A 25083-nucleotide genomic window follows, 5' to 3' on the forward strand; every position below is an offset into this window, starting at 1 on the left:
TTGTTGGAGGGCAATCATCTCAGCTCCAGGACATCACTGCAGGAGTTCCTCAGGGTAGTGTCCTAGGCACAACCATTTTCAGCTCCTTCATCAATGACCTGCCTTCAGTCATAAGGTCAGAAGTGGGGATGTTCGCTAATGATTGCACAAAGTTCAGCACCATTCACGACTCCTCAGATACTGAAGCAGTATGGGTAGAAATGCAGCAAGACCTGGACAATATCCAGGTTTGGGCTGACAAGTGGCAAGTAATATTCACTCTACACAAGTGCCAGGCAATGACCATCTCCAACAAGAGAGGATCTAACCACAGGAGTTCTAACCATCTCCCCTTGACATTCAATGGCATTACCATCGCTGAATCCCCCACTATCAACATCCTAGTGGTTACCATTGACCAGAAACTGAACTAGAGTAGCCATATAAACACTGTAGCTACAAGAGCAGGCCACAGGCTAGGAATCCTGCGGTCAGTAACTCACCTCTTGACTCCCCAGTGCCTGTCCACCATCTACAAGGCACAAGTCAGGAGTGTGATGGAATACTCTCCACTTGGCTGGATGGGTGCAGCTCCAACAACATGGAAGAAGCTAGCACCGCAGCCTCACAGCTCCAGCGGCCCGGGTTTGGTTCTGGGTACCGCCTGTGCGGAGTTTACAAGTTCTCCCTGTGACCGCGAGGGGTTTCCTCCGGGTGCTCCAGTTTCCTCCCACATGCCAAAGACTGGCAGGTTGATAGGTAAATTGGCCATTGTAAAAATTGCCCCTAGTGTAGGTAGGTGGTAGGAGAATTGAGGGAAGGTGGGGATGTGAGAGGGAAAAATGGGATTAATGTAGGATTAGTATATTAAAAGCAAAATACTGCGGATGCTGGAAATCTGAAATAAGAACAAGAAATGCTGGAACCACTCAGCAGGAACTCCGAAGAAGGGTCACTGACCCAAAACGTTAACTCTGCTTCTCTTTCCACAGATGCTGCCAGACCTGCTGAATGATTCCAGAATTTCTTGTTTTTATTTAGGATTAGTATAAATGGGTGGTTGATGGTCAGCACGGACTCGTTGGGCCTGCTTCGGTGCTGTATCTCTCTATGACTCTATGACCATCCAGGACAAAGCAGCTCGCTTGATTGGCACCTGGTCCACAAACATTCACTCCCTCCACCACCAACGCACAGTGGCAGCAGTGTGTACCATCTCCAAGATGCACTGCAGCAATGTACCAAAGCTCCTTAGACAGCACCTTCCAAACACCCGACCTCTACCAACTAGAAGGACAAGGGCAGCAAATGCATGGGAAGTTGCAAGTCACACACCATCCTGAATTGGAACTGTATTGCCGTTCCTTCACTGTCATTGGATCAGAATTCTTGAACTTCCTTCCTAACAGCACTGTGGGCGTACCTACCTCACATGAACAGCAGCGGTTCAAGGTGGCAGCTCACTACCACCTTCTCAAGGGCAATTAGGGATGGGCAATAAATGCTGGCCTAGCCAGCGACACCCACATCCCAGGAATGAAAAAAAAAAATCAACAAAGGGCCACCAAATAGTAGATAGGGAAAAATAGAACATGAGAGTAAACTAGCCATGAATATAAAAAGATTGTAAGAGTTTTTACAAGTATATAAAAAGGAGTAGCCAAAGTAATTGTTGGCCCCCTAGAGGCAGAGACAGGAGAAATTATGGGGAATGAGGAAATGGCAGAGACATTGAACAAATTAACACATGGGAATATGATATTATTGCTATCACAGAGACATGGTTGAGGGAAGGGCAGGACTGGCAGGTTAATATTCCAGGGTACAGACTCTTCAGGTGTGACGGGGGTGGGGGGAGGGGGTGTAAAAGAGGAGGTGGCATTGCACTATTAATCAATTAGTCAATGACTGCAGTAAGGAGGGATGATATCTTAGAAGGTTCCTCAAATGAGGCCATATGGGTAGAACTTAAAAACAAAAAGGGGGCAATCACTTGGCTAGGAGTGTACTACAGGCCTTCAAACAGTTAGGGAGAGATAGAGGAGCAGATACGTAGGCAAATCTCAGAGAGGTAAGATTTAAGGTAGTTATGGAAAAGGACAAAGATGGACCTGAAATAAAGGTACTGAATTGGGGGAAGACTGATTTCAATATGATAAAACAGGATCTAGCCAAAGTGGACTGGGAGCAGCTACTTGTAGAAAAGTCTACATCAGACCAGTGGGAGTCATTCAAAGAGGAAATAGTGAGAGTTCAGAGCCAACATGTACCCGTTAAGGTGAAGGGTAGGACCAACAAGTCCAGGAAACCCTGGATGTCAAGGGATATCGAGGATTAGATCAGGAAAAAAAAGGAGGCTTATGGCAGATTCAGAGCGTTGAAAACAGCAGAGGCACTACAGCAGTATAGAAAGTGTAGTGGGGTACTTAAAAAAGTAATTAGGAGAGCGAAGAGGGGACATGAAAAAACACTGGTGGGCAAGATAAAGGAAAATCCTATGGCATTTTATAAGTATATTAAGGGCAAGAAGATAACCAGGGAAAGAGTAGGGCCCGTTAGGTGACCAAAGTGGTAATCTTTGTGTGGAGCCGGAGGACATAGTTGAGGTTTTAAATGATTACTTTTCATCTGTGTTCACTATGGAGAAGGACGATGTAGGTGTCGCGATCAGGGAGGAGGATTGTGATATACTTGAACATATTAGCATTGAAAGGGAGGAAGTATTAGCTGTTTTAGCGGGCTTAAAAGTGGATAAGTCACCAGGCCCAGATGAGATGTATCCCAGGCTGTTATGTGAGGCAAGGGAGGAGTTGGCAGGGACTCTGACACAAATTTTCAAACCCTCTCTGGCCACAGGAGAGGTAGCAGAGGATTGGAGGACAGCGAATGTATCATCATTATTCAAGAAGGGTAGCAGGGATAAACCAGGAAATTACAGGCCAGTGAGTCTAACATCAGCAGTTGGGAAACTATTGGAAAAAATTCTGAAGGATAGGATTAATCTCCACTTGGAGAGGCAGGGATTAATCAGGGATAGTCAGCATGGCTTTGTCAGGGGGAGATCGTGTCTAACTAACTTGATTGAATTTTGAGGCGGTGACTAGATGTGTAGTTAAGGTAAAGCAGTTGATGCAGTCTACATGGACTTCAGTAAGGCTTTTGATAAGGTCCCACATGGGTGATTGGTTAAGAAGTTAGGAGCCCTTGGGATCCAGAGTAATTTGGCAAATTTGATCCAAAATTGGCTTAGTGGCAGGAGGCAGAGAGTGATGGTCGAGGGTTGCTTTGGCGAGTGGAAGCCTATGACCAGTGGTGTACCACAGGGATCGGTGCTGGGATCCTTGCTGTTTGTAATGTACATTAATGATTTAGACATGAATATAGAAGGTATGATCAGTAAGTTCGCAGATGACACGAAAATTGGCTGTGTCGTAAATAGCGAGAAGGAAAGCCTTAGATTACAGGACGATATAGATGGGCTGGTAAGATGGGGCGGCACAGTGGCGCAGTGGTTAGCACTGCAGCCTCACAGCTCCAGGGACCCGGGTTCGATTCTGGGTACTGCCTGTGCGGAGTTTGCAAGTTCTCCCTGTGACCACGTGGGTTTTCGTCGGGTGCTCCAGTTTCCTCCCACAGCCAAAGACTTGCAGGTTGATAGGTAAATTGGCCATTATAAATTGCCCCTAGTGTAGGTAGGGAATATGGGATTACTGTCGGGTTAGTATAAATGGGTGGTTGTTGGTCGGCACAGACTTGGTGGGCCGAAGGGCCTGTTTCAGTGCTGTATCTCTAACTAAAATTTAAAAAAAATAAAATGGGCAGAGCAGTGGCAAATGGAATTTAATCCTGAGAAGTGTGAGGTGATGCATTTTGGGAGGACTAACAAGGCAAGGGAATATACAATGGATGGTAGGACCCTGGGAAGTAGAGGGTCAGAGGGACCTTGGTGTACTTGTCCATTGATCACTGAAGGCAGCAGCACAGGTAGATTAGGTGGTTAGGAAGGCATATGAGATACTTGCCTTTATTAGTTGAGGCATAGAATATAAGAGCAGGGAGGTTATAATGGAGCTGTACAAAACGCTAGCTAGGCCACAGCTGGAGTACTGTGTACAGTTCTGGTCGCCACACTATAGGAAGGATGTGATTGCACTGGAGAGGGTGTAGAGGAGATTCACTAGGAATCTTGCCTGGGCTGGAGCATTTCAGCTATGAAGAGAGACTGAAAAGGCTAGGGTTGCTTTCCTTGGAGCAGAGAAGGCTGAGGGGGGACCTGGTTGAGGTATACAAAATTATCAGGGACATAGATAGGGTAGATAGAAGAAACTTATTCCCTTAGCGGAGGTGTCAATAACCAGGGGGCATAGATTTAAGGTAAGGGGTAGGAGGTTTTTCACACAGACACGCTGCCTGAAGGGGTGGTAGAGGCAGGAACCCTCACAACATTTGAGAAATATTTAGATGAGCACTTGAAATGCCATAGCATACAAGGCTATGGGCCAAGTGCTGGAAAATGGGATTAGAATAGATAGGCTTGATGGCCGGCGTGGACACGGTGGGCCGAAGGGCCTGTTTCTGTGCTGTATAACTCCATGACTCTAAATATTTTGCGTCTGTCTTCACAGTAGAAAATCACAAATTAGATACCAGAAATATCAGGGCGGCACAGTGGCGCAGTGGTTAGCACTGCAGCCTCACAGCTCCAGGGACCCGGGTTCGATTCCGGGTACTGCCTGTGTGGAGTTTGCAAGTTCTCCCTGTGTCTGCGTGGGTTTTCTCCGGGTGCTCCGGTTTCCTCCCACAAGCCAAAAGACTTGCAGGATGATAGGTAAATTGACCATTATAAATTGTCACTAGTATAGGTAGGTGGTAGGGAAATATAGGGACAGGTGGGGATGTTTGGTAGGAATATGGGATTAGTGTAGGATTAGTATAAATGGGTGGTTGATGTTCGGCACAGACTCGGTGGGCCGAAGGGCCTGTTTCAGTGCTGTATCTCTAATCTAATCTAATCTAAAATAGAGGCTAAGCAAGGGGTTACTAAGAGTGAGGAATTAAGGTAATTAATATCAGCAGAGAAAAAGTATTTGATTTTCGTCCCTTAAGTTTCTCCAACAAATCCCCAGGACCTGATGGTCTACACCCTCGGGTTCTAAAAGAGGCAGCTGAAGAGATAGTGGCAGCCCTGGTTATGATTTTCCAAAGTTCCCTATATTCTAGAACAGTCTCAACAGATTGGCAGTTAGCAAACCTAACATTGCTATTCAAGAAAGGAGGGAGAGAGAAAACAGGGAATTTCAGGCCAGTTAGCCTCACATCAATTGTCAGGAAAATGCTGGAATCTATTATTAAAAAAGTCTTAACAAAGCACTTCAAATGTCATAGTATGATCAGACAAAGTCTACATGGTTTTATGAAAGGGAAATCACGTTTGACAAATTTATTAGTTTTTTGAGGATGTAAACTAGAAGAGTAGATAAAGGAAAACCAATAGATGTAGTATACTTGGATTTCCAAAAGGCATTCGATAAGGTGCCACACAGAAGGTTAATAAAATGTAAGGATTCATGGAGTTGAGGGTAATATATTAGCATGGATAGAGGATTGGTTAACGGACAGGAAACAGAAAATAGGGATATACAGGACATTTTCAAGCTGGCAGGCTGTGACTCGTGCAGTGCGGCAAGGATCGGTGCTAGGGGTACAGCTATTTACAATCTATATTAATGACTTAGACGATGAGGCTGAGAACAATGTGTCTAAGTTTGCTGATGATACAAACCTAGGTGTAAATATAAGCTGTGAGGAGGATGCAAAATGATAAGTGAGTGGGCAACAAGGTGGCAAATTAAGTATAATGTGGAGATGTGCGACATTATTCACTTTGGTAGTAAGAATAGAAAAGCAGAATGTTTTTTTTTTAAAAAGGTGCAAAACTTGTAAATGTTCATGTTCAGAGGGACTTGGGTATACTGCACAAGGAACACAAAGTTTGCATGCAGGTACATCAATTAGGAAGCCAAATGGCATGTTGGCCGCTATTGCAAGGACAATGGAGTACGCGAATGAGGAGGTCTTGCTAAAATTGTATAGGGCTTTGGTGAGAACACACCTGGAGTACTGTGCGCAGTTTTGGTCTCCATATTTAAGGAAGGATATACTTACATTGGAGGTGGTACTGTGAAGGTTCACTAGATTAGTTCCTGGGATGAGAGGGTTGTCCTATGATGACAGGGTGAGTAAATTGGGTCTATACTCTCACGGGAGTTTAGAAGAATGAGAGATGATCTCATTAAAACATACAAGATTCTGAAGGGGCTTGATAGGGTAGACACTGAGAGGTTGTTTTCCCTGGCTGGGGAATCTAAAACATGGGAGCACAATCGCAGGATAAGTGGTCGATCATTTCGGACTGAGATGAGGAGAAATTCCTTCACGCAATCTTTGGAATTGTCTATCCCAGAGGGTTGTGGATGTTCCATCATTGAATATATTTAAGGTTGAGATCGACAGATTTTTGCTGTCTCAGGGAATCAAGGGATATGGGGAGCAGGCGGGTAAGTGTTGAGGCTGATGAGGCCGAATACTTTGCATCGGTATTCACCGAGGAGAGGGACATGACGGATGTTGAGGATAGGGACAGATGTTTGATTACTCTCGGTCAAGTCGGCATAAGGAGGGAGGAAGTGTTGGGTATTCTAAAAGGCATTAAGGTGGACAAGTCCCCAGGTCCGGATGGGATCTATCCCAGGTTACTGAGGGAAGCGAGAGAGGAAATAGTTGGGGCCTTAACAGATATCTTTGCAACATCCTTAAACACGGGTGAGGTCCCGGAGGACTGGAGAATTGCTAATGTTGTCCCCTTGTTTAAGAAGGGTAGCAGGGATAATCCAGGTAATTATAGACCGGTGAGCCTGATGGCAGTGGTAGGGAAGCTGCTGGAGAAGATACTGAGGGATAGGATCTATTCCCATTTGGAAGAAAATGGGCTTATCAGTGATAGGCAACATGGTTTTGTGCAGGGAAGGTCATGTCTTACCAACTTAATAGAATTCTTTGAGGAAGTGACAAAGTTGATTGAGGGAAGGGCTGTAGATGTCGTATACATGGACTTCAGCAAGGCGTTTGATAAGGTTCCCCATGGTCGGCTGATGGAGAAAGTGAAGGCGCATGGGGTCCAAGGTGTACTAGCTAGATGGATAAAGAACTGGCTGGGCAACAGGAGACAGAGAGTAACAGTGGAAGGGAGTTTCTCAAAATGGAGATGTGTGACCAGTTGTGTTCCACAGGGATCCGTGCTGGGACCACTGTTGTTTGTGATATACATAAATGATTTGGAGGAAAGTATAGGTGGTCTGATTAGCAAGTTTGCAGACGACACTAAGATTGGTGGAGTAGCAGATAGTGAAGGGGACTGTCAGAGAATACAGCAGAATATAGATAGACTGGAGAGTTGGGCAGAGAAATGGCAGATGGAGTTCAATCAGGGCAAATGCGAGGTGATGCATTTTGGAAGATCCAATTCAAGAGTGAACTATACAGTAAATGGAAAAGTCCTGGGGAAAATTGATGTACAGAGAGATTTGGGTGTTCAGGTCCATTGTTCCCTGAAGGTGGCAACGCAGGTCAATAGAGTGGTGAAGAAGGCATACGGCATGCTTTCCTTCATCGGACGGGGTATTGAGTACAAGAGTTGGCAGGTCATGTTACAGTTGTATAGGACTTTGGTTCGGCCACATTTGGAATACTGCGTGCAGTTCTGGTCGCCACATTACCAAAAGGATGTGGATGCTTTGGAGAGGGTGCAGAGGAGGTTCACCAGGATGTTGCCTGGTATGGAGGGTGCTAGCTATGAAGAGAGGTTGAGTAGATTAGGATTATTTTCATTAGAAAGACGGAGGTTGAGGGGGGACCTGATTGAGGTGTACAAAATCATGAGAGGGATAGACAGGTTGGATGGCAAGAAGCTTTTTCCCCAGAGTGGGGGATTCAATTACTAGGGGTCACGAGTTCAAAGTGAAAGGGGAAAAGTTTAGAGGGGATATGCGTGGAAATTTCTTTACGCAGAGGGTGGTGGGTGCATGGAACGCTTTGCCAGCGGAGGTGGTAGACGCGGGCACGATAGCATCTTTTAAGATGTATCTAGACAGATACATGAATGGGCAGGAAGTAAAGAGATACAGACCCCTAGAAAATAGGCGTCAGGTTTAGATAGAGGATCTGGATCGGCGCAGGCTTGGAGGGCCGAAGGGCCTGTTCCTGTGCTGTAATTTTCTTTGTTTTGTTTTCTTACTGTTGTTCTGGCTGTGATCAGCTAACTCAGCAACGACTGGGGATTAAGCCTGGGATCGTTGCTGGTTTGTATAGCTTAGCTACTAGCTCTGAGCCATTGGTGGCCTGAGGGGTGGGAACTATTTCACTATTTTGTTGATGTCCTAGTCAAATAGCTCATTCGAATAGGCGATTCATATCGTCAAGATTTACATTAATTTACTGAGGGACTAAAAGATGATTCACAAAATTATAAGAATCATTAAATATTGTTGTTAGCTACTGTGACAGAGCTATTATTACCTTTGTATAAGTTGCAATCTACTTCTATTAAATGCAAGGCATACAGTAGTATAGTGGTTATGTTTCTAGACTAGTAGTCTACAGGTCTGGACCAATAATGCAGAGAATATAAATTTAACTCCTACCAAGTCAGTTTAATAATTTGAATTCATCTTAAAACATCTGTAAATAAAAAAACTGACATCAGTAAAAATGACCGTGAAACTGATGGACTAATGTAAAAACCTAACTGGTACACTAATATCCTTTATGAAAAGAAACCTACTGTCCTGACCCAAACTGACTCTTAACTGACCTTCTCAGGGCACTTAGGAATGGACAATAAATGATGACCTTGCCAGTGATGAATACATCATAAGAATGAATTTTTAAAAATTGCACAATTCTGTAAAAAACAGATATAGGTAAATTGTGCTGGTTTTCTCCAACCTATTTTAAAAATATATATATACTGTTAGAAATGCATCAAAAGTTGCTCCATGATATGTATGCGCCCTTCTGCTAACTCAGTAGTTTAATCCAATATTGACTCCTATAGATTAGAGTGTTTCCAGGCTCAATCCTATACTACATAGTGCATCATTCTACACCGTATTTATAGCACAGAAACAGACCACTCAGCCCAGCAAGTCCACACAAGCCTCCTGCCATCCTACTTCATCGAGTGCCATCAACATATGCTACTAGTTCTTTTTCCTTTATGTACTTAGCTAGCTTCCCTTTAAATGCATATTTCTAAGTACATTGGAGATACTGAGTTTGACATTCTAAGCATTCCGAGTAAAGAAGTTTCTCCTGAATTCCCTATTGGATTTATTCGTGACTATTTATGGCCCCTAGTTCTTGTCTTCCCTGCATATGGAAATATCTTCTCTATGTCTACCCTATCAAACCCTTTCACAATCTTAAAGGCATCAGGTCAGGCCAGAGCATTCATCAACAGGAAGGGGTCCCACTCATTAAAATGTGCAGCTGGTATGCGGCCATCGTAAGCGGTTCCTTTCGATGTGCAGAAGGTTTCCTGGCAGCTGTCACTCATCTTTCATTCTGAGGCAAATGCAGGTGCCACAGCTGTTCAATCCACCACACAATCTCTATTGATGGATCCTGGCAGACAATGGTTACCCAGTAATGAGATGGCTGCTGACCCCTGTGTGGAATCCCACAATTGAGGCACTGGAGCAATACAACTGCTGCCTTCTCAGCACAAGGGCCACCAATCAGCAGGCCATCGGCCTCCTGAAGATGCGGTTCCAGTGCCTTTAACAATCAGAAGGGCACCCTCCAGTACACCCTTTCAAGGGTTTCTCGCACTGTTGTGGTTTGCTGTGCTGTGCACAACATGGCCAGAGAGGAGTGGACCTGGGGGAGGTCCTTGGGGAAGACCGCACCACCTTGTTGGAGGATGAGGATTTCAATGTGGACCAGCGGAGGCGAGTCAGGACCAACCAAAGATTGGCCTAATGCAGTGACACACTGACCAGTATGGTAGGGAAGCACAGGGCACCCAATCCAAGAACGCTTCTCCTGAGCATGCCAGATATTCCAACGGAAGAATCTAATCCGGATGCCAGTTCATATATAGCGATCCCTATCCAGAGTACAAAAACAGATCCACTTCTCATGGGGTTTAGCACTCATGATGCCTCGAGTCTTCTGCGAGCGCACATGCCACATAGCACTCTGAGACCTCACATATGAGCAGTACACAGTGATAAGGTCACAGTTTCCCAGAACAAATATGAGAAATGTCAGTTTTCGACCACAGCCATTTTACTCACATTACAGTGCATGCACTGAACAAAAGCTTTATAATCCTTCCCCAGATGAAACCCAATGTGATATTACCTGCTTCTATGTGGTGCTTCCCACTGTGGCTGGAGCAGGTGTGGAGGCAGGTTGCTCGAGAGGGTGTCCCAACGGATGAGATGCCCATGGTGCCCTTTCTTGGAGCTGAGGTGAGTGTGTGTCCCAGTCAGTGGGGCAGAGGGGGTCAGCTTCAGAAAAGGAGATGCCTTGGGTTGTGGCACCATCTACATCATTCCTTCCTGCCTCATGGCCCAGTTGTACACTCGCACTTACCAGGTGCATGAGAACATCTAATTGAGCATGCATGCATCCATCCATGTGCCAACACTGCAATAGACCAGTCAATGCTACAGAATGCATCTTACAAACTGTTCATGCCAGTGTGCTGTTCCCGCTTTCATTTGGTGCGCTGCCGCGTATGACCCTCCATGAGGGTGGCCACTCTTTCAATGGAGGAGCTCATGCGCTCCTATGCCTAAGATATTGCGATGCTCATGTCATGAATGGACTCCTCTATTTTTTTCACAAGGGACCAATCTGCCTCAGGAAACTCTGACAGATGTCCACACAAGTCGCATTGCTGCTCCTCAAGCATCCGCTTTGCATAGGGCCCCCAAGGCTCAGCATCTTCGGCTGGGTAAGCAGGGCTGGAGCTGTCCTCCAATGGGTATTGCCCACAATGGCCTCTGTCTCCATCACCTGCCCCTGTATCATGATGCTTCCCTTGTGCCACCCATTCTAAAATCACATAAGGCCCCATCGAGGTGCACGTATCTGCGCTGGTGAAGGGTGCACTTGACTCCTGTAATGGTGGTTCCTCAAAGTGCAAGTCTTCCTCTGATGTAGCCGCGGCCTCCATACTCGGCTGCTGCTGATCCTCCAGCATCTGCCCTGTGTAAGAGAGAAAATAATTATTTGCACTCCTTCATCTCAGCAGATGCTTCACCAGACATCTGTCAGCACATCAAGTGGCATCTACTGAAAATGACTTCACAAAGTTGGAAGCTGCTCCAAGGCGCATTCATAGATCAATGAATTTCCACTCTCTCTGCCGCATACCAATCTCACCATTGCCTACTACCTGCACTGCAGTCACCCTGCCAGTGTTAAGGCTCTCCCCCTCAATGCACATCGATATTCCCAGGTTGTTCACTTCACCCCCTGAATGACTCCTCTTATGGGCATTGTGTAATCTTTTCTCTTGCAATGTGAGGATGATCAGTTTAGTTACAATTAACCTTCCCATTTGCCCATCAGGATCTACAATCAGGTGATGATTCTAACATTGCACTGGCCCACGGCTTACATTACCATCCTCTCAAGCATGCATAGCTTTGATCCCTATCCTCAGGAGAGGGTTGGCATCTCCTCAGTGCAACTATACACTGGCTGCCTTGAGGACCTCCTGTTTAAAAGGTGTGCCGTCCCATTAAGACACTCCAGGCTGACAGCTTGGTTTTGCATCTTAATCACCTTGCCAGACTGCCGAAGGTTGTTGATGTGCTTCCTGCTAACCACAGTGCAGCTGTTGGCCTCTCTGGTGATCTCCAGCCATGCCTCCCTTGTTTGCCTGGCAGGCTTCTTCATGCCGCTCTCCAGAATCAAAATGTTCCACCTGGCTTAGACTCCCCCTAGCATCGCTTCCAGGGAGGTGTCGGTGAATCTTGAGGCTGCTCCACCACGACAGACTGCCATCTATTGATCTGAAGCTCAGCACCATGAAGGACAAAGCAGCCCGCTTGATTGGCAACCCACTCACCACCTTAAGCATTCACTCCCTCCACCACTGGCACAGTGACAGCAGCGTGTACCATCTACAAGATGCACTGCACCAACTCACCATGCCTCCTTCGATAGCACCTTCCTTCAAACCCATGATCTCTACCACCTAGAAGAACAAGGGCAGCAAACGCATGGGAACACCACCAGCTGCAACTTCTCTTCCGAGTCATACATCATCCTGACATGGAACTATATTGCCACTCCTTCACTGTCGCTGAGTCAAAACCCAAAACTCCCTCATTAACTGCACTGTGGGTGCACCTACACCACATGGACTACAGCAGTTCAAGATGGCAGCTCACCACCACCTTCTCAAGGGCAATTAGGGATGTGCAACAAATGCTGGCCTTGCCAGCGATGCTCAGATCCCATGAACGAATTAAAAAACAACACAATCTGAAAACCTGTTCCCTCAGACCTGACACTCTCTGGCTACATCCACTTTGAAGGCTGACCGGCGCCCTTTAAATGGGGCCCGCCACTTCCAGCTTCTGCCTCCTGATTGTATCCGCTGTCTGTAATTGGATGGATACTGTGCAGGCGATCCACTAATTGGTCACCTCCCACAAAATGCTGACGTGCAGCGCACTCTGACCTCCAGCAGGACCGGGACTCGGAAATGGTCCAGTCTGTGGAGTGCCGCCAAACTTGGGAAAATCTAGTCCATTGATTCCAGATTCAATGTATGCATGTTGGTAGAATCACGCAAATATCCAGTCAGGAGAGAAAAGTACCAAAATTTTTTAAATGTTATGATATTCAGTTCATGACGAATATCTGTCATACTTTCCATGGCAGTGCTTCTGATGTGTCTTCCTTTTTCCTCAACCGAGAATTCCCCCCCACTGTGGTTGACAGGGCCCTCAACCGTGTCCTGCCCATTTCCCGCACCTCTACCCTCACCCCTTCCCCTCCCTCCCAGAACCGCGACAGGGTTCCCCTTGTCCTCACTTTCCACTCCAACAGCTTCCATATCCAAAGGATCATCCTCCGCCATTTCCGCCACCTCCAGCGTGATGCCACTACCAAACGCATCTTCCCCTCCCTTCCCGTCAGCATTCCGAAGGGATCGTTCCCTCTGCAACACCCTGGTCCACTCCTCCATTACCCACCACCTCGTCCCATTCCCACGACACGTTCCCCTGCAATCGCAGGAGGTGTAATACCTGCCCATTTACCTCCTCTCTCCTCACTATCCCAGGCCTCAAACGCTCCTTTCAGGTGAAGCAGCGATTTACTTGTACTTCTTTCAATGTAGCATACTGTATTCGCTGCTCACAATGTGGTCTTCTCTACATTGGGGAAACCAAACGCAGACTTTTTAAAAATTTATTCATGGGATATGGGCGTCACTGACTATGCCAGCATTTATTGCCCATCCCTAATTGCCCTTGAACTGAATGGCTTGGTAGGCCAATTTAGAGGGCATTTAAGAGTTAACCACATTCCTGTGGGTCTGGAATCACATGTAGGCCAGACCAGGTAAGGACAGCAGATTTCCTTCCCTAAAGGACATTAGTGAACCAGATGGGTTTTTACAACAATCAACAATGGTTTCATGGTTAGCACTAGACTTGCTTTTTCATTCTAGATTTATTAATTGAATTCAAATTCCATCATCTGCCATGGTGGGATTTGAACCCATGTCCCCAGAGCATAAGCCTGGGTTACTAGTCTAGTGACATTACCACTACGCCACCGCCTCCCCACTGGATGACCGCTTTGCGGAACACTTCCGCTCAGTCCGCAAGCATGACCCCGTGCTTCCGGTTGCTTGCCATTTCAACACTCCCCCCTGCTCTCATGCTCACATCTCTGTCCTGGGATTGCTGCAGTGTTCCAGTGAACATCAACGCAAGCTCGAGGAACAGCATCTCATTTACCGATTAGGCACACGACAGCCTGCCGGACTGAATATTGATTTCAATAATTTCAGAGCATGACAGGCCCCCCATTTTACATTTATTTTTAGTTATTTTTTCTTTTTTCTCTCTTTTTTTATTTTTTTGTGTTTAGTTTATTTTATTTTATCTTAGTTTGTTCAGTTTGCCTACCCATTTTTTTTCATGTTTGTGCTCGTGGCTGTTCAGTTTTCAGTCCATTAACACCCTATCTGTACTAATGCTTTGTCTTTCAACACACTATTAACATATTGTTTGCCTTTGCTCCATGACCTTCTGGTCGGTTATTCTCTGTGACATTGTCCTATCTACACCTTCCCCTTTGTTATCTCTTGCCCCACCCCCGCTTTACTTGCTTAAAACCTTTCACATTTCTAATATCTGCTAGTTCTGAAGAAGGGTCACTGACCTGAAACGTTAACTCCGCTTCTCTTTCCACAGATGCTGCCAGACCTGCTGAGTGGTTCCAGCATTTCTTGTTTTTATTTCAGATTTCCAGCATCCGCAGTATTTTGCTTTTATGTCTGTCAAAAGGGATTGTAGACCAATGAACCTGCACAGACTTATCTTAAACCTGAGATTATTTGAGGTTGTCTCACTCACAGTGGGTGGTTTTGGTTGTGTAGGCAGGTAGGAGGAAAGAAATGCCTTTGTTTGCTAAATGTAGAAATATTATAAATATATTTAGAAAAGTGCTTTCTTTGCTATGCATTGCATACAGAAGAAATATCCCACTGTGAAATATAGGTGTTGATCTCTCAAAACCACTGCATAATTTTGATGACTTACTTGGGTTGAGGATGGGTGGGAGAGGGGATGGGGGAGGTATGATGGTGAAGAATTAATACAGTTCTTTTAAATAGATCTCTTTCCCTGGCTAGAGAGGGGAATAAACAACAACTTGAGTTTCCTGCCTAACTGTTGTGCAGCGACTTGCGCTGAAAAGTGGGCGTCTGTAGGCAGACATGAACAGGATTGGTCTTGTCTGTGATGCTCTCCATTGTTGAATAACTTAATAACTTTCACTATCTAGGCAAACACATGAAGAATGGCTACTTGGGGTAAATACCAGAAATTGCTGGCATCAATAAGCAAACATATTCAGGAAAAGAAAAAAATTGCATGAAAAACATTTAAAAAATGCTTACTTTTATGCGCACACATGAAATGTGGAAGTAGTACCACTGATAGAAGACAGGCAGGTGCAGTAGTGGATATCTTACTCAGGATTCACAAAATATTAACATGCACAAAGTGGGAAACAGCACTACAGTATCACGCTTAGCTGAACTCTGCAAATATGTTTGAAAAGTCTTGAAGAATGGCAGTGTTAGGATACAAGAGCACAAACATGAACAGTAGCCACAAATGAGGTACTGGACATTGCCCTATTCTACTGTAGCTTGATTCAGTGCCTTCACAGACAAGTGGAAAAAACTGGATGGAGAAAATAAATTGTTTATTTTTTGATGTAACTTATCGATAGGAACAGTCTAGGATTAAAATGGGTTTACAAAGATGGTGTTGCTCAGATGGTGATCTTAACGCATTTGTTCTCGGGATTTTATTTCCGGTGAAATGTTTTAACATTTACAAAATAAACAACATTGTATGAGCTTTGAATTTCAGTGTAAAGTGTTTGAGAACCAACTCAGTAGTGCTGCAAACAAACAATACATACAGAAATGGAAGATTCCCATTTAATTTAATATTTTGCCGCTAAATTAACCAACAATTTTTCTTCTCTATTAAAAATTTCGTGCTCATCAAGGTGAAAATTGTTAGTGCCAGAGAATGAAACACTTCCCATTTTGGGCAGTGTCCTAAAGTCAAGTTTTGGTAGAGAAAAACGACTCGTATCTGCCATAACGACGTCCTTAACTCCAATATGAGAACAGCACGTCCAATTGCAACTGTACTATGTTCTCATATTATCACAACAATAATCCTGCTGTCTCGGAGTGAGACTGACTCGTAAATGCAAATTAATGCACAATATTGGAAGTCTTATGTGAAAACATGCCAGGAAAAGAGCTGAAATTGTTCAAACCTGTTTTACGCTGAATTCTGGACCAGAGATAAAGAGACTGCCATCACATTACTCTACTTGAATTGAAACTAAATCACAGAGGTGAAGGGCCAGTTTCTAAACTACTTCTCACAATCTGATTTTAAATGTAACTAATTTATCACTCAAGGGATAAATTGATTTGGAAAGCATGTGCACAAGTAGCAATGAAAAATCTGAGTTACTTCAGTATTCATCTCAGGAAAACCAGCCAGATGGAAACAGATGATCCACCAACATGCAATAAATTATAGAAATACTTTAACACATGTATGTGCCCTACTTTCAGTAGCTGCGCGTATTACTAAGGATCTGATGTCCAAGTAAAATGTTTTACCTTGACAGTTTTAATCAGGTAGCAGTATCAGAGCTGTAAGTGTAATATATAAATTTTTTTGCTGTTATCAGCAACGATCCCTCTAAGTCTTTGTTCTGTATTTCTTTCTTTTGGGCCTCCTTATCTCGAGAGACAATGGATACGCGCCTGGAGGTGGTCAGTGGTTTGTGAAGCAGCGCCTGGAGTGGCTATAAAGGCCAATTCTGGAGTGACAGGCTCTTCCACAGGTGCTGCAGAGAAATTTGTTTGTTGGGGCTGTTGCACAGTTGGCTCTCCCCTTGCGCCTCTGTCTTTTTTCCTGCCAACTACTAAGTCTCTTCGACTCGCCACAATTTAGCCCTGTCTTTATGGCTGCCCGCCAGCTCTGGCGAATGCTGGCAACTGACTCCCACGACTTGTGATCAATGTCACACGATTTCATGTCGCGTTTGCAGACGTCTTTATAACGGAGACATGGACGGCCGGTGGGTCTGATACCAGTGGCGAGCTCGCTGTACAATGTGTCTTTGGGGATCCTGCCATCTTCCATGCGGCTCACATGGCCAAGCCATCTCAAGCGCCGCTGACTCAGTAGGGTGTATAAGCTGGGGATGTTGGCCGCTTCAAGGACTTCTGTGTTGGAGATATAGTCCTGCCACCTGATGCCAAGTATTCTCCGAAGGCAGCGAAGATGGAATGAATTGAGACGTCGCTCTTGGCTGGCATACGTTGTCCAGGCCTCGCTGCCGTAGAGCAAGGTACTGAGGACACAGGCCTGATACACTCGGACTTTTGTGTTCCGTGTCAGTGCGCCATTTTCCCACACTCTCTTGGCCAGTCTGGACATAGCAGTGGAAGCCTTACCCATGCGCTTGTTGATTTCTGCATCTAGAGACAGGTTACTGGTGATAGTTGAGCCTAGGTAGGTGAACTCTTGAACCACTTCCAGAGCGTGGTCGCCAATATTGATGGATGGAGCATTTCTGACATCCTGCCCCATGATGTTCGTTTTCTTGAGGCTGATGGTTAGGCCAAATTCATTGCAGGCAGACGCAAACCTGTCGATGAGACTCTGCAGGCATTCTTCAGTGTGAGATGTTAAAGCAGCATCGTCAGCAAAGAGGAGTTCTCTGATGAGGACTTTCCGTACTTTGGACTTCGCTCTTAGACGGGCAAGGTTGAACAACCTGCCCCCTGATCTTGTGTGGAGTAAAATTCCTTCTTCAGAGGATTTGAACGCATGTGAAAGCAGCAGGGAGAAGAAAATCCCAAAAAGTGTGGGTGCGAGAACACAGCCCTGTTTCACACCACTCAGGATAGGAAAGGGCTCTGATGAGGAGCCACCATGTTGAATTGTGCCTTTCATATTGTCATGGAATGAGGTGATGATACTTAGTAGCTTTGGTGGACATCCGATCTTTTCTAGTAGTCTGAAGAGACCACGTCTGCTGACGAGGTCAAAGGCTTTGGTGAGATCAATGAAAGCAATGTAGAGGGGCATCTGTTGTTCACGGCATTTCTCCTGTATCTGACGAAGGGAGAACAGCATGTCAATAGTCGATCTCTCTGCACGAAAGCCACACTGTGCCTCAGGGTAGACGCGCTCGGCCAGCTTCTGGAGCCTGTTCAGAGCGACTCGAGCAAAGACTTTCCCCACTATGCTGAGCAGGGAGATTCCACGGTAGTTGTTGCAGTCACCGCGGTCACCTTTGTTTTTATAGAGGGTGATGATGTTGGCATCGCGCATGTCCTGGGGTACTGCTCCCTCGTCCCAGCACAGGCATAGCAGTTCATGTAGTGCTGAGAGTATAGCAGGCTTGGCACTCTTGATTATTTCAGGGGTAATGCTGTCCTTCCCAGGGGCTTTTCCACTGGCTAGGGAATCAATGGCATCACTGAGTTCCGATTTGGTTGGCTGTATGTCCAGCTCATCCATGACTGGTAGAGGCTGGGCTGCATTGAGGGCAGTCTCAGTGACAGCATTCTCCCTGGAGTACAGTTCTCGGTAGTGCTCAACCCAGCGGTCCATCTGTTTGCGTTGGTCAGTGATTATGTCCCCCGATTTAGATTTGAGGGGGGTGATCTTCTTGATGGTTGGCCCAAGAGCTCTCTTCATGCCATCATACATTCCTCTGATGTTTCCGGTGTCTGAGGCCAGCTGAATATGACTGCATAGGTGTTGCCAGTAGTCGTTTGCGCAACGCCTAGCTGTTCTTTGTGCAGTTACTCTGGCTGCTTTAAGTGCTGCGGAGTTCTGTATGGCACCTTTAAATTCTTTCATGGGGCTTCAGAGACACAGTATCTTAAAGGGGACAGCTTCTGAGTGGACTGTGCGATACCTTCACGATTGTTGCGCTGCTGCACAAGCACGCAACTTAGTAGAAATATTGGTGAATCAGATTAGTTGCTGCCAAGACAAAAAGTAATGCAGATGCTGGAAATCTAAAATTTACTTGCACTTCTTTCAATTTAGAATACTATATTCACTGGTCCCGTTACAGACTCCTCTACATTGGGGAGACTAAATGCAGATTGGGTGACTGCTTTGCACAACTCCTCATTCAGTCCGTAAACAGGAGTAACCTCTTCAGTCTGCTCTGCCATTCAATGAGATCATGATGGATCTGCAACCTAACAGCCTTTGCTCCAAATCCCTTAATACCTTTGGTTAACAAAAATCTATCAATCTGAGATTTAAAATTAACAACTGATTTAGCGTCAACTGGTGTTTGTGGAACAGAGTTCTGAACTTCTACTATCTTTTGTGTGTTATGCGTTTCCTAATTTCATTCCTGAAAGGTATGACTAATTTTTAGACTATGCCCTGAATCCCAGACTAAAAGAAATATCTACCTATCCATTCCCCTTAATACACCACATAACCTTATAAATCCTGGGGAATATAACCCTAGTTGTGTAATCTCTCCTCATAACTAAACCCTTGGAATCCAGTATAATTCTGGTAAATCCACGCTGCACTCTCTCCAAGGCCATTATACCCTTCCTCAGGTGTGGTACCCAGAACTGCTCACAGGACTGCAGATGTGGTTTAAACAGGGCTTTGTACAGCTGAAACATGATTTCTATACCCTTGTATTCTAGTTCTGTACATATTGGAGTCTAGCATTCTATTAACCTTTTTGGATTAGTTTCTGTACCCATTCATGATATTTTAAACTTGGACACCCAAGTCTCTTTGGACCCCCACTGTTTCTAGCTTTTCATTATTTAGAAAGTAGCCTGTTCTAACCTTTTTAAGTTCAAAATGGATGACTTACATTTGCCTATGTTGAAATCCATTAGCCATAGTTTTACCCATTCACTTAATGTATCAACGTCTCTTTGTAATTTTATGTTTTATTTGGTGAGGTATTGATGATTTGCCCAACCATATTAAGAGAGTTGGGAAGGTGGGCAGGAAATCTGACACCTCTTCCTCAGAGCTTAGAAGGCAGGGGCACCCTGGGTTGGGACAGGAAATTCTGGGGGAGGGGCATGGAGGGACACATAATGGACAATACAACTTTTGTGCAGCCAGAAACAGGTCTCATGCTCCCCTTGGTCCGTCAAGAATCTGTTATGAGCATTTCCATTTTTTGTTAAAACTTGAGAATCTATATCTTAAAACTGAAGAGGCTGAACTTTTTGGATGTTTTTAAAAGAAGTTACCAGAAGTTTTGATCTGAATGTAAACAAGTTTTACTGTAAAGCTCCTGTTTGCAAAGAACCCAGCAGGGGAGTGGGTTTTGACCTCAGGAGTTATTTACAAGGAAATGACAAGTCAAGATTGATGGTTGGCACAAGGCTTGTTTCTGAAAGGGTTTTGGTTTCATTTTGAACTGTTAAAAAACAGGTCATTGGAGTTTGCTTATTGACCTGCCAGGAGAACAGAAGATACAGCAAGCCCATCTTTCTCCTGAAAAGCGAATCCTGTGTCAAGTGCCTTTCCTGTTGCCTCCTGCATTTAAAGAAATCTTGCATGTTTGCAGAAACCTTGCAACTTTGAAGGAACTTTGCATCGAGTGTGAGAATTGAAACCTTTGTTGCTGCACTTCTGATGTAAAACCTATGTGAAGCCTTCTGTAGCTCCATTTCTTGAAAGCCTACACAGACTGATCTTCAACATCGCCTGGAAGGGATTGCTCTGGAAAGATCTTAGTGGCAGCCACCTATTCACCTTTCGGACACCTCACCAAAACCAAGGACATCTTCCATACCTACTTTTCAGTATGTTTTTTTTTTTATTCCTTCTATTTCTTTATAACAACTGTGAACAAAAATCCTTTTTTCCCCCCGGTTAACCGGGTGTATCTGTATGCATGTGTGCGTGAGGTCTAGGATAAAATAACGGGCTTTAACATTTCCATTTGTGTGTATGTTTTACTTTATTATTGGTTAAGACTTGGTTTATAATAAATGAATAATTTAGTTGTTTATTAAAGAAAGCTGGTTGGTGTGCTTTATTCTGGGGGAAAAACAGAGTATCTGATTGACGGTTTCGGTAAGTGGGAAAATTTAAATATATATTGTGACCTGTGGAGAAGTGGGAATGAATTGACAGTGCACTCCTCCTGCCTCGGTCATAACAAATCATTCAAAAAAATTCCTAGCTATTCATTCTACGTATAGACTTAAATTGCACTGAAGTCCTAAACATGTTCTAGGACCCAATTTAAGTATTAGTGAGGATCATGTCTGCTTTGGCATCCTACTTTAAAGTCCCTCTAAAATTGCTGTGGACCAGATGACATGAGCAAGTTGGCATCATATTCTCTTTCTGGATTTTTGTCTCACTAATGCTCTAAACAGGTCAGTAGGAGTAGAGAGGAGAAAAAGATGTATTATTCAATAAAACAAGGAAAGTTGTAATAATAGTCATGAGACATCAGCATCAAACTTAAAATTATGCATACTCATTCCAATTGGTTCCACTCTAGCGTGTACAAACATGTGTATTCCTAAAAGAGGGTGTATTCCCTTGAAAAATGTTTAATTTCATATTATGGTCTGATTTAATTATGGCCCACCAGGATGGAGTTAAAAACAAAGAAAACTGAAATTCAAACTGTTCAGCAACTTTCCACAGTGCAATGCACGTGATCAACTGAAGTAACAATCCACACAGCTATAAATCTAGTGTCAGACGATTCCACAAATCCTGCTTGAGCCTATTTAAACGGGGTGCCTAGTATTTTCCCAGACATTTGCAAATGCTGTTAGTCTATCAGGCAAATGAACTAATGAGATGTTACATGTTAACACAAAGTCTTCCATGGTTTGTTTTTCTAAGGAAAGATTGCATTTTTTCCTAAATGAAGGAATTATATCATTTTACAGCACAGGTCAATCATTCGCAACGAACACTGAACAATTCTCTAAATCATCAACTTATTTATTCTTGAAACACAGGGTCGGTTTGCTGTAGGAAACCAGCAAAGGGAAAAAGTGGGTGAATTAAAGTAGTCGTGTGCCTTTACAGGAACTTGCACTCCTGGCACAGGCCTGAGAAAATCATGGGCTCCGTGCACTACTTCCCAACATGCGCTCAAGGTAAGCAATAGTCATGGACCAGTACATAACTGGGAAAATGTGCCCTTATATACACGGAGGAAAATAACAGACAGATTGCTGAAAGTGAGAAGCATCTAGAAGGCGAGAGATGGAGTAGGAAATTCATTGATAGATTGCTTGGGCTGTATTTTCCAGCATTGGGACGATATGGGGGTCCTGAGCACATGCATGTCATCGGGGCACCTGTTAGCACAACCTTCCGGGAGGCAACCTCCTAACAGTTTGCCTCTGCACTCGCCGTCCTTTGCATTTCCAAGGCGGGAGGCCCAAACAGATGACCCACAGCATAGGCTGACCAGCAGCCCCACCGGAAAGGTGGGTGCTGCTGATGCAGGTAGGGGAATGTGAGGGCACCTCAAAATGCAGGTGCCCTCTGAACAGTTCAGTAAAGTTAAAAAAAAGAATGGCAACAGCTGTAAGGCCATCACTGTGGAATTCCCTCCACAGGGCAGCTTGTGGTTGTGGCTCTCTGCTCCTTGCAACTCTGTGTTTGAGGGGGGAAGCGAGTCAGAGGAGACATCAATGGCCCCCCAGCCTGTCACTGGGAGGTCACCTCCAGGCATCTGCCGGGCTTCCGCCTCGGTGGGGGCCTGCCAAAGTCGACAAGATCCCAGCGACTTCCCCAATTTACCAAGTGGCATTTAATTGTCTTATTGGCTATCTGCCACTTCCAGGCTTATGCCTGTTTGACTCCGCCTCTGGCAAGATCACTCGGAGGCGGGAATGGGTCAGTTCGGTGACCCAATGCACTAGTTTCTCATTTTGCTCCCAGTCCCTTGATGGTGCTTGATAGCGGCACGGACACAATGGGCCAAAAGGCCTGTTTCTGTGCTGTATAATTCGATGACTCCCATCTCCTAACCCACCTCTCTGGGACTAGGAAAATTCAATCCCTTGACTATCTTTGTTTTCTGTCTTGTAGGTTTACATTTGTGCTACTTTTAGAGTTTTGATAAGTCATGAACTTTGGGAAATGGCTCTTGACCTATGTTTTTCAGTGAAAACAAATGACACATAGATGCAAAATCCGGGACAATCAGTGCTCACCCTTATTATGAAGTAAATCGAACAGCAGCTTCTGGATTCTGCAGATGCGCAAGATATCTAAAAGTTTCTGTCCAATTACTCTACTCCTCCACAGGTTGTGCTATGTCAGATCCACCGCCTGTAGATTTGATAGTTAAACCATGTAAAGGCGTGAAGTTGCCACACTTACCAAGTAAACATGCCAGAAAAAGTTAGGGCTTGTCCACCATTCAAATGTAAATAAATTTTTAACATGGCGAGTATATTTACTGCCAAAAAACCTCTATGGCACTGAGAAGTTAATTTTACAAGTCTAGAGTCTCATTCTTTCAGAATTTAATAGTGTTGGAGATTTAATTTTTTTTTTACTTTTTCTTTGTCTCTTTTATCTCTCTCTCTCAATTCCACCTTTCTTTCCCTCTCTTTTACTTTCTGTACATAATATTATAATAGATTAAATATTCTAATTCATGCTTATACTCTGCACGTCTCACTGAGGATTCTTCAATCTGTGATTGTTTCCTTGCCCCGTTCACACATGCCACAGGTCCCCTGTACAGCATGCTGTGCTGAAAAGGATATTTAGGAACCATAAAAGCAAAATACTGCAGATGCTGGAAATCTGAAATAAAAACAGAAAGTGCTGGAGATACTCAGCAGGTCAGGCAGCATCTATGGACAGAGAAGCAGAGTTAACATTTTCAGGTCTATTTCGGCTTTCAGTTCTGATGAAAGGTCGCAGACCCGAAATGTTAACTCTGCTTCTCTGTCCACAGATGCTGCCTGACCTGCTGAGTATTTCCAGCACTTGGTTTTTATCTAGGAACCACAGCTTGATGCTCAAAAGTTCGCAAAAAGTCTATGGGCAGCTATCAGTGTGATGAACAGCAAGTGCTATTCCTTCACTGCTGACAGCAAAATTCGGACCATTACGCTATCAAAGATAAAGACCCATTGTAGTTTGTTTGACTGCTGCTGAATTTGTTCTACACCATTAATGCTAACCTAAGGTGGCAGGACTATATCTCCAACACAGAAGTCCTCGAGGCGGCTAACATCCCCAGCATATACACACTACTGAGTCAGCGGCACTTGAGATGGCTTGGCCATGTGAGCCGCATGGAAGATGGCAGGATCCCCAAAGACACATTGTACAGCGAGCTCGCCACTGGTATCAGACCCACCGGCCGTCCACGTCTCCGCTTTAAAGACGTCTGCAAACGCGACATGAAATCCTGTGACATTGATCACAAGTCGTGGGAGTCAGTTGCCAGCGTTTGCCAGAGCTGGCGGGCAGCCATAAAGACGGGGCTAAAGTGTGGCGAGTCGAAGAGACTTAGTAGTTGGCAGGAAAAAAGACAGAGGCGCAAGGGGAGAGCCAACTGTGTAACAGCCCCGACAAACAAATTTCTCTGCAGCACCTGTGGAAGAGCCTGTCACTCTAAAATTGGCCTTTATAGCCACTCCAGGCGCTGCTCCACTCACCACTGACCACCTCCAGGCGCGTATCCATTGTCTCTCGAGATAAGGAGGCCAAAAAGAAAAAAGAAAAGAAAGAAGGCCTGTCATCACCATTACTGAGACTAGAATATCAATTTAAATTAGACTAAAACCACATGAAAAAAACTGAAGAATGTGGTGCAGTGTCTGCAAATCCAAGCAGCTTTGTACTGGTCAGGTCTTGACAACCCATTTTTCACAAATAAAATATTTAGCGTGGCCAGCCCCAATAAATGATAACAAAAACAAATGCAAGTTATTTTTGAAAATCACATACAAATAGCCACTTTGATCAGAAAAGCGTCTCCACTTGTATAATCTATATAACAAAATGTGGGTAAAATTCAACTCTGGCAGGGTGGTAGCAGGTCAGCCACCCAATTTTGCTTTCTACTAAAGTCTTCAGGTTTCATCGAAAACATAGAAAATAGGAGTAGGCCATTCGGCCCTTCGAGCCTGATCCGCCATTCATTCTGATCATGGCTGATCATCCAACTCAGTAACCTGTTCCCGCCTTCCCCCCATATCTTTTATCCCTTTTGCCCCAAGAGCTATAT

General features: G+C 44.7%; 1 protein-coding gene across 12 annotated transcripts in view; it reads right to left on the minus strand.

Annotated features, from left to right (window-relative positions):
• The window catches only part of gjc2 (gap junction protein gamma 2), a 202843-nt gene that overhangs the window by 60496 nt on the left and 117264 nt on the right, over positions 1-25083 (minus strand). Inside the window, exon 1 of one of the 12 annotated variants that reach the window (XM_068015327.1) lies at positions 10402-10535. The exons of the other annotated variants lie outside the window; for them this stretch is intronic. The gene's annotated coding sequence lies outside the window, so the exon portion shown is untranslated. Of the gene's footprint in view, positions 1-10401; positions 10536-25083 lie in introns of those variants that run through there. 12 annotated transcript variants of the gene reach the window in all.

This window comes from Heterodontus francisci, chromosome 2 (genome assembly GCF_036365525.1).
Source record: "Heterodontus francisci isolate sHetFra1 chromosome 2, sHetFra1.hap1, whole genome shotgun sequence".
Taxonomy (NCBI): domain Eukaryota; kingdom Metazoa; phylum Chordata; class Chondrichthyes; order Heterodontiformes; family Heterodontidae; genus Heterodontus; species Heterodontus francisci.